This window comes from Peromyscus maniculatus, chromosome 3 (assembly GCF_049852395.1).
Source record: "Peromyscus maniculatus bairdii isolate BWxNUB_F1_BW_parent chromosome 3, HU_Pman_BW_mat_3.1, whole genome shotgun sequence".
NCBI lineage: Eukaryota > Metazoa > Chordata > Mammalia > Rodentia > Cricetidae > Peromyscus > Peromyscus maniculatus.
The window spans coordinates 45,561,985-45,575,852 of NC_134854.1; the positions used below are offsets into that span (position 1 = coordinate 45,561,985).

The following is a 13,868-nucleotide window of genomic DNA, read 5'->3' on the forward strand; positions in this document are numbered from 1 at the left end:
AACCAGACAAAGCGGGCCTCCTAGTTCAAAGATAGAAATTTATGTATAAAAGACAATAATGAAGTGTCATAATAGCAGGCCCTCAGTCCTATTTTGACTTTGTTTCTGTGCATGTGGAAATATTATTACGTAAATCTTAAGCAAAACTTAAAACAAAATACCCAAAGTTCATCTTGTCTTCTGGTTTCATCCTGGAGAATTAGGAATACAAACAGAAATGGCAACCTTATTAAAAACTGAAAACCATAGATGAAACTACAAACCTCTCCTCTGGTTCCACTAAGGAAGTAGAAAGAGTTTTCTCAAACTCTCTTTTGTTTGTAAGGTTTTATGACATTAACAAATTGCCAAGGTTGGGGGACTGGGCATTTCTCACTTGCTACTTGATGATCGGAAATGACCTAGCTGCTGTAAAATAGGGTGCTCCCTGATGTGGTTATGAGTGGTGATATTATATTTGTGCTGAAATGTGGTGATATTTTATTTGTGCTTTAATAAAGCTTGCCTGGAGACCAGGGGGAAAAGGCTAGCCATTTTAAGTAAACAAGAAGTTAGGCAGCATACCTCCTTAATCTGATCACTTATCAGGTGGAGTCTCTGTGTGTTCAAGGCCATACTAGGGAACAGAGCCAAGTGTGGTGACACACGCCTTTAATCCCAGTACCAAGAATAGAGACCAGAGGTCTGTACAGACAGACAGTGACAAGGAAGTGAGGTAGCTGGCTAAGATAGCCAATGAGAGGGCAGAACAGCAAGGCAATAAAGGCGCAGGTAGACAGGAAGTAACTCACATTTGGAAGCTGCAGAGTTGTTGAGGTGAGGTGAGGTTGGCTGGTGGTTTTCCCTATTTCCCTGATCTCGAAGGCTTTTACCCCTACATTTGGCTCCATGTTTTTTATTTAATAAGACCATTTAGAAATTTGTCTACATTTGGCACCATCTAGAAATTATGATTGTGTCTATAATTATGAGCCCCAGATGAGCCTCAAATCCCCTCTAGGCAGTAACACAGCAAGTGGCAGAACACAGCCTGGCCATCCCTGCCTGATGCAGAGCCAAAGACACCTTGTTGTGATTGACAAGTCTGGGTCAGAGCTGTGCTCTCACCTGTGGCTCCCTACCCAGTCTTTTTTCTTTCTCTTCACTTTTCATGCCAGTCCTACATAAATTCACACACTTTTCTGGAGTCATACTTGCCTGGTAGATCTTTACTTGTCTGATTCTGTATTAACAACTTCTCACATACGTTGAGTGACTCCTGATAATGACTTTAGTAACACCTTTTTCAGACTTTGAGCTTTTTTTTTTTTAATTTCTTACTTTTTTATTAAGAATTTTTTAATTCATTTTATTCATTTTACATACCAATCACAGATCCCCTTCTTCCCTCCTCCCACTCCTCCAGTCTCCCTCCTCACCCCCACCCCAATACCTCCTACAAAAAGGTAAGGGGAGTCAGCAGGGCCTGGTACATTCAGTAGAGGCAGATCCAAGTCCCTCCTCCTGCCTCAAGGCTGTGTAAGGTGTCCCACCATATATAGTGGGTTCCAAAAAACCCACTCATGCACTATGGATGGATCCTGATCCCACTGCCTGGGATCCCCTTAAGCAGATCAAGCTATAGAACTGTTTTGCTTATGCAGAGGGATTAATCTGGTCCTGTGGAGGCTCCTAGATGTTGGTCTAAATTTCATGAGTTTCCACTAGTTTGGTTTGGTTGTCTCTGTAGGTTTCCCCATCATGATCTTGATGTTCCTTGCTCACAGAATCCCTCTTCTCTTTCTTTGACTAGACTCATGGATCTTCGCCTGGTGTTTGACTATGGATCTCTATAACTACTCATCAGTTACTGGAGAAAGGCTCTATTATGACAATTAGGGTATTTACTGATCTGATTACTGGGGTAAGCCAGTTCAGGCACCCTCTCCACTATTGCTAGTAGTCTAAGCTGGGGTTATCCTTGTAGATTCCTGGGAATTTCCCTAGCACTCGGTTTCTCCCAATCCCCATGATGTCTCTATCATGCTATCTCTTTCATTGCTCTCCCACTCCATCCATGTTCCAGCTCAACCATCCTGTTCCCCTATGTTTTCATCCCCCATCCCCTACCCTCCGTTGTCCATCCCTCATCCCCAATCTACTCATGGAGATCTCATCTATTTTCCCTTCCCAGGGTGATCCATGAGTCCCTCCTCTTTGTGTCTTCCTTGTGAGCTTTATTGGCTAATGTGTGTGCCTCTATATGACCCAGTTTCAGGCAAGAATCTTGCCATGCCAATGTAGCCAAAGCATCCTGCCTTAAACATTGGATCTCCCTTATCTGATCAGGACCCCCTTTCTTATCCTCTATCTCGAAGGTGGTATCTGAGTACCCTGGGCATTCTCTACAAAGAATCTTGTGAGGTTCCTACTCAGCATCTGCTTAACCCCTGCTGTTTCCTCTCAGTACTTTCCCATCTGCTGACCCACAGTCTGTACCACCTTCTCTGTACATCTTTTTTTTTTTTTTTTTTTTACTTGTTCCTGCACATTGTACAGTGAGCACAATCTCTCTGTCTTACTACAAATCCTGGTTTGGCCTGTCCCCATCATCGTAAGCTGAATACAATCTTCCTTAGCATGCGTTAGCAAGTACCACTGAAGATTCTTAAACACTAGTTACTCATGCAGAGGAGTAAACAATACAGTTTTTTTTGGTGGTGGAGTGGGGAGCATTTTTGCGTCAATTATACAGGATGATTTATAAAAGTGAAATACTTATATTCTCTAAGTAATCACTTGACACATGTGATATATCTGTATCAAACATATATGTTATCAGGATTTTTATAGTTTGGCAAGTTTTGTTTTGTTTTACTACTTAAGAGTCATTTAGTTATAGAAAACATTTTCTTAAAAAAATCTATGAGAAAAACCTTTTAACTCAGATTTTTATATTAATTCCACAGTGAGAATGTTGTGTTCTTTCAGGTTAGTGATTTCTCAGTAGCTAAACAGATACAAGGAGAGAAGAAAGCAACTATCAATGTTCCCTGAAAATAGAGTCAAACTAATTCTTGAAAGCTTTTGTAATTCTTTTTGTAATTTCTTTTCTTTGAAACCTTCATACAAGTTTGTCCCACATCTTAATGTTCCTAATGCAAAACAGTAGGAAGAGTCAGAAAAAGGCAGGGTGGGTAGATTTTCCTAATAATTGTGGTTATAATTAAATCAGATCACACAGCTGATCAACTTGTACTTCTGAGAGCTGTAAAAAGTCACATGAATCTTTGGCTACATACTAAACACTCTCCCATCTCCAAGCAGAAACGTGATGAGTACTGAGGTTAACATATTTCATTTTACCCTAGCAGTGGTGGTGAATACCTTTAATCCCAGCATTTGGGAGGCAGAGGCAGGTGGATCTCTGGTTTTTTTTCCTCTTCTTTTGCCATTTTCTTTTATGTATATAATTTAAAAACAAGAAGCAACAATAATAGCAACAACAATAAAACAATAATCAAAAGTCTATTGGTAATCTGATTATGGAACAAAGAGTCTCCTTCCTTGTCCTGACAAGGTAGAAAGGGTTTGAAATGCATTTTTAAAAAGTGAGGAAAGAATTTAAACAAATAATGACTCAAAACACTTTCATGAGCAATTAGTTCTGTAGTGTCTAAACTTGCTTGAGAAACTAAGTATATTGTATCCGTTACCATAGACAGAATAGTAGAAGTATCACATCATAATGGACTGGAGTGAAAGAATGAAAACCCCAAAGAAAATGAAAGCAACATGTTAACAGATATGTTCAGAAGCTGTAAAGAAGGCTGAATTTCAATCATATTATTATGTTAGTCTAAATTGAATAAACTGCTAACAAAAATTATGAAGATTTTGAATTGTGATTTTCTTATTTATCATTCTAAAATTTAATAAATTGTTAATTGGTTAGAAAAAGTAGGCTTTTGCCATTAATACCGAACTAATATTTCAACGAGAAGCATATGACATCAGTGTGAGGAAGGCTATCTAAGTACTTCAATATTGATAAATATGTTTTTTTAATTGAAAAAAGAATTTGAATAGATTAACAAACATTGATTCAGGAATTTTCATAAGCAAGTAGTTGCTCTGTATAATTAAACTTTGCTTAAGACATAAGTGAATGTGGATGATGCTAAATGTAAATTTATTTACTTACATTTTTTTGCAAGTACAATTTTGTTTCTTTAAATACATTTTTAATTAAAATTTAATTACATACTTCCTCCTTTCCTCTTTCTCCCTCTAGACCTTCCCATATTCCCTTCCTTTGACTCCTTCCATGTCCCCCTACTCTCTTTTTCTTTGATTGTTTTATATATAAACAATCATACATGCACAAATACATAAATACAACCTTCTGAGTCCATTTTTGTTGCTTCTGTGTACATTTTCAAGGATACTTATTTTTTATTAAGTAACCAATTAGGTTTCTTAGAACCATAAATCACTGACTTCCTAATCCTCTCCAGGATCAACTGTAGAATTTTGCCATGGATACAACAGAAACCAGAAGGAACACATTATTAAATTGAATTTTCAAGCTGGAAGTATATGTAGTGGGAATCTATCTGTGGACTAAGACTGCTTCTGTAACAGCATCTTGACTGAGCCAGACTTCTCTTCCTTGACTTGTTTTTAACAGAAAAGTGGCTTCTACATAGGAGATTAATTGAAATCTTAGTGCACAAGGGCTGCTTCTGAGTAAGCAGATTCCTCACCATCATTACTCCCCATGTTGGAGAATTTTTGGAAATTGACTGAGAGCCCACGAGAGGAAACCAGGAGAGAGAGGATGTTAGGGTTTGTGGAAGAGTATGTGTGGTGGCTGAGCATGGAGTGGCTTTTGGTCTTGTTACTACTGAAGGCAAAATGGTTGGTTACAACTCATATAAGATAATAGCTTCTTAGATTTAGGATGGACCAGATAGGAGCGGCTCTTTGGGGGAACACAACCCAGTGAACCCTGACTGAGTGTGGCTCAGAAAGAGATAGCATGGAATAGTAAAAAAAAAAGAAAAAGAAAAAAAAAGTACACACAATCCTTTTTATCAGATAGAGTGGTGACATCTTTGATCTTTTCAGGTTACTCCCTGTATCCACATGTCAGACAGTCCTGTTGGCTAGCATCTTCTACTATATATCCAGACCTGATCATTTTTCACTTGTTCCATAGCTATCATCAATCTAATCTGTTTCTGTTTACCAGGAATAATTGTACCATTCTCAAAACAGCCTAAGGATCATCAAAAATATAAGATTCATCTGGTCCAACCCTGATCACTGTTCAAGACAATGCACTATCTCCTCAGTGCACCCCAATCCACACTCATGCCTTTCCTAAACCATCTGTACATTCCAGTTATGTATGTGTTAACACTTCTCTGAATACTAGAGATGTTCTCTTGCATTTTCTCTGGGTGTCTCCACTCCTTGAGGCCTCTTTCACCTTCTTACTACAGGCATTCTCTAACATCTCACTTTAAATTACAAATCTTTCATCACATTGCAAAGAACTTTCTAACCCTAAGGTGTTTTAGCTGCACATTGGTATTTCCATGCATCATTTCATCTGATCTAACAAAGAGTTGTTTATAGTTGTTCATATGTTCAAGACAATACAAAGTCTCACAGTGCCCTCATTGTAGCCAGAGACCTCTCTTTACCTGCACAACCACCCTTGTTTCATTTGGGGGATGTGAGTGAATATTACAATGTCACTGGAGGCAAGAAGTTCTGTAGCCCCTTGTGCATGTCATCATTAAATGTGTCCATAGGAATGTTAATCGAGTCAATGAATAAATGCATAGTTAGAAACTACTATTTCTCAAACTGAGAACACTTGAGTTGCATTAAAGCATACAAAAGCCATTTATCTTTGCTCTCTGAGAGCTCCACTAGGGTGACTCCAACAACAGACAGAAAACTAAGAAAAGAAGTGGTTGGTAAGAAGTGATTAAAATCTGCTGGACAAGTGTGATGAGGTAGGAAAGCAGAGTGGGATGAAAGGGCTCTAGGAAGCTCAACTAGAGGAGGGTCTGGAACATGTGGGAGAGAACCAAAAACTCCTGGGGGAGGAGACTGGTAAAGTCCCCCATAGGGAACTCACTAAGAACTATATAAAAGAGTAGACCAGAAATGACTTATATAACAAGACACAAACCTATCAGCAAAAGGAGTATCTAGAAACAGTTGTTAGTGTAACACAGGCAGACACACACACACACACACACACACACACACACACACACCAAACAAAATATTGCCCCGATTAGAAATTAGTTGAAAATTCATTGCAATGGGACAAGAGGAAAGGATTAGAGTTAGAGAAATAATAGTCCTATTTACTACTAGTACTAGTTTAGCGGAAATGTTTTATCTTAGAAACATTTACACCTATTTTTAAAATAAATTTATTTATTTTACAACTCAGCCAGTTTCCCTTCCCTCCTCTCCTTCCAGTCCCTCCCCCATGCCCCTCTATTCCCATCCCTAGTCCACTCCCCCTCAATCTCTGTCCAAGAAATGGCTGGTCTCCCATGAGTATCAACAAAACATGGCATATCATCTTGCAGTAAGACTAAGCACCTCCCAATGTATTAAGGCTGGACAAGGTGACCCAGCATGAGGAGTAGGGTCAGAAAGGCCTGTAAAAGCGTTGGAGACAGCCCCTGTTCCCAATGTTAGGAGTCCCATAAGAGGGCCAAGCTACACAACTGTAACACACATGCAGAGTATCCAGGTCAGTCCATGCAGGCTCCCTGGTTGTCAGTTCAGTCTCTATGAACCCCCATAAGTTCAGGCCAGTTGATTCTGTAAACTGTCTTCTGACATTTACACCTATTTTTTTTTTTTTAGTAAAAGCATTATTGAAGGGAATAGAAGCAGCAACATATATAAAATAATGAAATGGAAAGATGAGGCTGTAGAAATCATGGAAATTATTACTAGAAAATTCTTATAGCAATCTAATTTAGCTGTATATTATACAAAACATTTGATTATATTATTTGACATCTCCTATCTGAGGTATGAAAAAGTACATTACGATGATAGTTTGAGTGTCAATCTGTAGAGGCCTCAGTGTGAAACCTAGTCTGTGACACACTAACCTGGGTGTGGCTGTGAAAACATTCTGAAATGCCAGGGTGGTCAGCTTCTACAATCTGCTGGCTTTGAGAAAAGCGGACCTTGTCTAATCAGGTGAGATCCCGTAAGGCCACAAGCAGAGGTTCTTGTCATGGAAGTTAGAGTAGGTGTCTATTAACAGGACAACCACAAATGTGATGTAAAATGATGACTTTAGAATGCAAAGCACATGGAACCATTGGAGGTGGGGGCAACCTCAGTTGTTTGAGGATTAAGGTAATGCCACCTCTTCAGTCATGTGATGTTTCAAGCATCATCTGTAGGCTCTTAGTTATACCCAGCATTGTAATGCCTCTGGATATAAATGAACGAAAGTAGAGTCTCAGTTCTATAATAGAAGAGTTGAAATCAAAGCATATTTGGAAGCAAAGTCTGGGGATTTGGAAATGCAGGCTTAGAAAATGTTAAATCTATTGCGTATTATTTCAACCAGCAAAGAGAAAATGGAACATTGATCCAGTTTAAGGACTTAAATTCTCAGGAAAGTCCCCATATTTGTTTTGAAGATGTTTCCTAAGAGACCCTTTCAAGTGTAAACCTGCAAACTTGCCCAGCACTTACCTGATAAATGTGGGTGCTGTGGGATGTTCTGTATGGCAAATGTGTTGCTCTGATTGGTTAGTAAATAAAACACTGATTGGCCAGTAGTCAGGCAGGAGGAAGTATAGGCGGGACAAGGAGGAGAAGAATTCTGGGAAGTGGGAGGCTGAGTCAGAGACACTGCCAGCCGCCACCATGACAAGCAGCATGTGAAGATGCCGGTAAGCCAAGAGCCACGTGGCAAGGTATAGATTTATGGAAATGGATTAATTTAAGCTATAAGAACAGTTAGCAAGAAGCCTGCCACGGCCATACAGTTTGTAAACAATATAAGTCTCTGTGTTTACTTGGTTGGGTCTGAGCGGCTGTGGGACTGGCAAGTGACAAAGATTTGTCCTGACTGTGGGCAAGGCAGGAAAACTCTAGCTACATGTGGGGGAAATTTCTTGATGATAATGAGGTATATATGCACAACCCCATGGTACTAAGGAGGTTCCTTGAAGCCTTCTTCCTTGCTATACATGGTAATTGATGAATATTATACAAATGTACAGACACAGTATAACATCAAGATGACTCAATTTCTTTTTTGCATATGTCTCATGTGAGATGCATGCATGTTTGCATGTTTTTGAGCATATATGTGTGCATTTGCACATGTGGCATGCCAGAGGTTGATATTGGGGGTCTTCTTAAAACACTCTTCACCTTATTCATTGAGGCAGGATTTCTCATTTGCAGCTAGATCTTATGAATTGACTAATTTGGTGAGCCAACTTGGTTTTGGGATCTATGCTTTCTGAACAGGCTGGAATTGTAAGCCAGCTATCAATGGCACTGGACTTCTATATGAGTTCTGGGGATCTAGACTCTGGACCTCATGCTTATACATTAAGTGCTTTATCCACTGAACCATCTCCTGATCCCAATTTTCTCTTAATTATGTGTGTCCTAGCTTCACTTCTGTTGCTGTGATAAAATACCCTGAAAAAAAGCAACTCAGAGGAGAAAGGAATCTACTTCAGCTACAATGCCAGGGAACAGTTCATCGTTGTAGGGAAGTTGAGGCAGAGATTTCACAAAGGTAATCATATCATAACCACAGTCCATCTCTGTGGGAGCCTGGTTTCAGGTTCCTTGTGACTTTACTCAGCATGTCTGCATAGGGAGGATGATTAGGACCATGGGCCTGAGTGCAGGTGTCTGAGATGGTCTGCACTTGGCTGTGCTGGGGGGAGTTCTTTTGCTCCACCCTTTGGCATCTCTATAAATACCCTGGGGCAGAGACAGTCAGGGCTCGTTGGAATAGGTTCCAGGCCCACTCGAGGCTGTCCTTTATTTTCTGTCTGTTTATCTCCACAATCTAAATGTTTCTATCTAATATTTCCTGCTCCTCGCACTCAAGAAAACTCCAGCAAACTGTGGGATTGGTGGGGAAACGCCCCACAAATGTCAGAGAGAAATAGTGGATACATGCTTTCTTGCTTGAATTCAAGCTTGATTTCTCTGCTCCTACACAATTCTTATGCACCCTTAAAAACTCAGTTATAAGTAAGTTCTCTTATACTCTTTGCATAGGGAATGGTGCTGTTCACAGTGGGCTCCATCTTCCCACATCAGTGAATTTAGTTAAGGCAGTAACCCACAGAAATGACCACAGGCCAACCCAGTGTGGAGAATTTCTCATTTACACCCTTCCCAAGTGATTCCAGCTTGTGTCCAGTGGACAACAAAAGCTAAGCATGACAATGTATTTATTTGGGAAAGGTGCTAATAAAGAAGGGTAAGGCAGATTTTAAGGGGCATTCCTTTGTCAGTGTGGTTTGTTCTCATTACTATATTTATTCATGATAAAGGTCTCTAATACATTCATTTCTTTTACTATACTAGCTTCTTACTGCAGCAAAATTCAAAGTCAAATTTTAAATTCTGCTTTAGAAAACTTACAAAGCCACGGAGGCAGATTTCCACCCCTTGTCCCACAGCTTGGCTTGGCTCCAGTTGTTTGCTGACTCAATCTCAGATACACACTACTTGCTGTTCTCTTCTCACCCAGTTAATGTTGCTTCCTTACACCTGTAGATTCTTTCATTTCAATGATGCCTTTCCCTACTGTTTTCCTTTTACATGTTTGGTTTTACACAGAGACTTCTAACATTTAAGAGTAATGAGTTTGGACACTCTGATACACCAGTTTGGCTTCTCTCAGAAACACTTTCTATTGATTTCCTCATACATCTATATTTGGCACTATTTAGAGGTCACAAAGTTCCATTTGTAAATTTAGCCAACAACAATCATTTCACCCCGTGGGCCCTAGGCTCTAGTTTTCCCTGATGGTGTTTGTTTGACTCTCCCCTTTAGCTATAGTTTCTTAAGTTTGTGATTGATGTTTAACTCCTATAAGATCCATCTTTGAAAACACATAGTAGAAAATCAGAAGTTGGGAGTCTGCTTTAGGAAATATGGCAACTAGAGAGTGTCATGATTTGAATGTAAAATGCCCCCTATAAGTTCATATATTTGAATGCTTGGACCACAGCTAGTGGTACTGTTTTGGGATGCTGATGAACATTTGGGAGAGGAGGCCTTGCTGGAGCAAGTAGAATTCTAATGAATAGTCCTTAAGATTGCTATTACTGTCTTCTCTCTGCTTCCTCGACCAATGAGATATGAGCAAGCAGCTGCCATATACTTCAGCCTCTATAGCATTAGCTGGCCCTATGACTTCCCTGTTAGGAATGTCCTCAGATTGTGAATAAGAATGAAACTTCCTTGTGTTCAATTTTGTCTGGTCATGTATTAAGTGACAGCACTGAGGAATGTAACAAATACAGAGGGACTTACACAGCTAACTTATAGCTTATTATGAATGAGCTGTTTGTGTTGTTCTAAAAGGTATGCTAATATTCTAAGCTGGATTTGGGCATGTAGTCTAATTTGGAAATAATGTTGTCATGGAGGTATCCAGAGGATGATGAGGTAAGAGTGGCTAGGGTGGGCTCTAAATCTGCACCTCGTGTCCTAATCAGGAGGAAACAGACACAGACACTCAGAAGATTTGAAGATAGATGCAGACATGAAGGTCTATCACAGAAGGAGTACCAAGGATTGCTAAAAACTCTCACTAGCTATAGAAGTCAAAGACTCCTTGCCTACATCCTTCAAAGAGAACACAGATCTTCTGACACCTCATTACCTGGCTCTAAATTTCCTGTATCCAAACCTGAGAATAAATCTCACTGAGTTTGGGGAAACTTGTTACAGCAGCCCTATGAGTCTAATACACACCACAAACTCCTTTCCCCAGACTTCCATTTTCAGATCCCAGAAAAATATCATTTGGTAAAATACTTCTGACTCGTGTGATTCTTGGAGTGAAACAAAACGAAGTTAGAAAACGAACTTCAGAGACCTAAAAAAATATGATCCTAAGCCAGGTGCTTCCAAGTTACTCAAAAATTGTATAACAGCCCAGTTAACCCAGCGATTTCTAGGACTCCATCTAGAAGCTTTACATGACAAATTTATAGTGCATGTAGGCTCCGTAAGGAATTTTCAGAGACTCAGTTGTACAGAGGAAGGCTGGCATTATTTCATAGGTAAGGACCACAAGTCCTGGGACAATACTCCTAAATAAATCCAATAGGGAAATACTTCATATTTGTACATATTTGCATATCTATCTAGTTAGCTACTTAACTTTTGGTCTACTTAAGTGAGGGCTGAAAGACTAGTGTAACAGACTACCTGTGTACCCTTCTCAGAATTTATATATGGAAATCTTATCACCATCCCCATCATGGTATAAAACTGAGGTTGAGGGTCTCTGGGGAGTAGTTAGACCATGAGGGTAGAATCCTCAGGATGAGATTAGCTTCCTCATAAGAACAGATATGGAGGAGATTCTTTTATTCTCTCAACATCCTCCTAATCCTTCCTCCATCCTATATAATGTGAATGTGAAGACACAATAAGAAAAGGGCTGTCTGAAAGTTAGGAAGATAGTCCTCAACAGACTATATCAACAGCACATTGATTTTGCATTTCTTGCCTTCAGAGAGAAAACTTGGCGAAAGAGATGTGGCTGGTTAAGCCAATCACTCGATGTGGCCTTGGTATTGTAGGTGACAATGGCTAGACATGGATACTGGTGTGTCTAGATTAGAAACTAAAAATGGATGGACACTCCCTCTATTAAACCTCATTAGTACCAGTACTATGAAACTCAGAAAGCTCTCCTGTACCATTGCCTCTCACATCTGGTACCTTCTTGTGAGCTGCATGCTCAGCCTATGCTCTTTAGACTTCCCCTTTTCCATACAAGCCGACAAGAACTTTCTTACCACAGCTGTTTCCTTTCCAATGTAAACAGAGAGGATATTAAAAATAATGGCCTAAGTAATGTTAGAAATTTAAAGCTGTACACATATAACCATGGGCCCTGGCTGCTATCTAAAAAGCCTGTTATCCAGTAATTGGTTGATAAATAAATATAATTGCTTCTTTTATTATTATCTCAATTATTAAAATTAATGAAGTGTTAAGGAATTTCAGTCAAGAGGTAGAGATAACAGCTAAACCATCTCTGACCTCCTTTGCTGAAGAAATATCCCCAAAGATTGCTTGTTTTGTGATTTGTGTATTCTCACACAAGAACAAGGTGAAGGAAGTGCATCATCAGAAGCTTGACCTGTCCTAGAATTGCCAGTGAGCAGGCACAGAACTATGGGAGCACATCCTACTGGAAACAGTCAAGATGATGCAACACAGCCAGGAGCTTCACTTATTGCAAGCCTTTGCTTAGGGCTTTCATAGACTGGAAATGCCATCATTCTTTATCCTTCCTTCCCTCCTACTTCTGGTAGCTGTTGTCTTTCAGAGGAATCTCAGTGGGGCAGGGTGGGCATTAATTCAGGTTCACCTGCATCCTGTTCTTGACAACATATGTCTTAGAATCTCTTGAAGCTTATATTTGTGCAGTGTCTCAGTATCTCACCCGGTATCTTAACGCTCTAGCAGTTAGGCCTGAGATTTGGAGTTGCGATATGTTTTTTACTCACTTGGAGGACTCAGTTGATGAGGACATGATTTAAAAACAAAACAAAACAAAAATCGTGATTCTATATAGCGGCGTATCTTAAAGGCAGAACAAAGACTCAAGAGGAAGTCAATATCCTCCTGACAGGGTTTTGAAAACTCAAATCTATAAAGCAATAAAGTACAGCACACCACATCCTGTAATCTATATCACAAATGTAAGGCTCCAGCAGTTTGTCTATCCACTGGACTGAGATGGATAGGAGCTACTCTAGGCCTTTGGTGACCTCATCCATGGCAAACAGCCTTCCAGATAGGAGATTAGTGGAGACTGTCAAAAGCTTTTCCGCTGACAAATGCAATCCATGTACTATGACAACCATGGGAACTCTTGGCCCAAAGCTGATTATGTTCAACACACACTTGGAGGGAGACTAGTATTTGAATGAGTGGCTTTTGTTTGTGTCAATCAACTCCATTCCTTCACTGAGAAGACATTTTGTCCCACTTTCATTGACTCACCAAATATTCAGTGAGAACCTTTAAAATGTACTACAAACACCCCCAAACTATCACGGATTAGTGACTCAGGACAAACTCAGAACTTCTCAAAGTTATCCCTCCACAGTGGCAGAAAATCCCCACCTAGGAGCATGAGTTCTTATATTTAGGTGTCAGTCACTGCCAGAACATGTGTTTCTTCTTCCACACCATTTAAAATAAACTGCTTATCTTTTCTATTTTATAGAGTTTACTAATTCATTTATAAATATTTATTTGCTGTCTGTTATATTCTGGGAAGTTCTTTAGGACTAGGGGATAGGGCAGGGAACTTGACAGACAAGGTAGGTGCTCTTAGATGGAATCACTCTAACAACTTCAGGAAAATAAAGCGCACATACAAGATAGGAATATATATTCATATAAACACAAACTTGAGTATTGACTAAGGTTTAGGAGAATTTTCTATATATTGAGTGACCAATCTGTAGTTGAAGTCACTGATTCTAGAAGAGAGTATTATGTAAATTACACAGACTCTCATGCTTTATGCTTTGAAGATTTGAATCAAAGGGTAGGTAGGATGTCACCACATTAATAGCATTTTTGTGAAG

The 13,868-nt window shown here is 39.6% G+C and overlaps 1 protein-coding gene across 1 annotated transcript in view; it reads right to left on the reverse strand.

The window, feature by feature from the left end:
* The window catches only part of Cntnap2 (contactin associated protein 2), a 2,081,518-nt gene that overhangs the window by 1,026,231 nt on the left and 1,041,419 nt on the right, over positions 1 to 13,868 (reverse strand). The gene's annotated exons all lie outside the window — the stretch shown is intronic.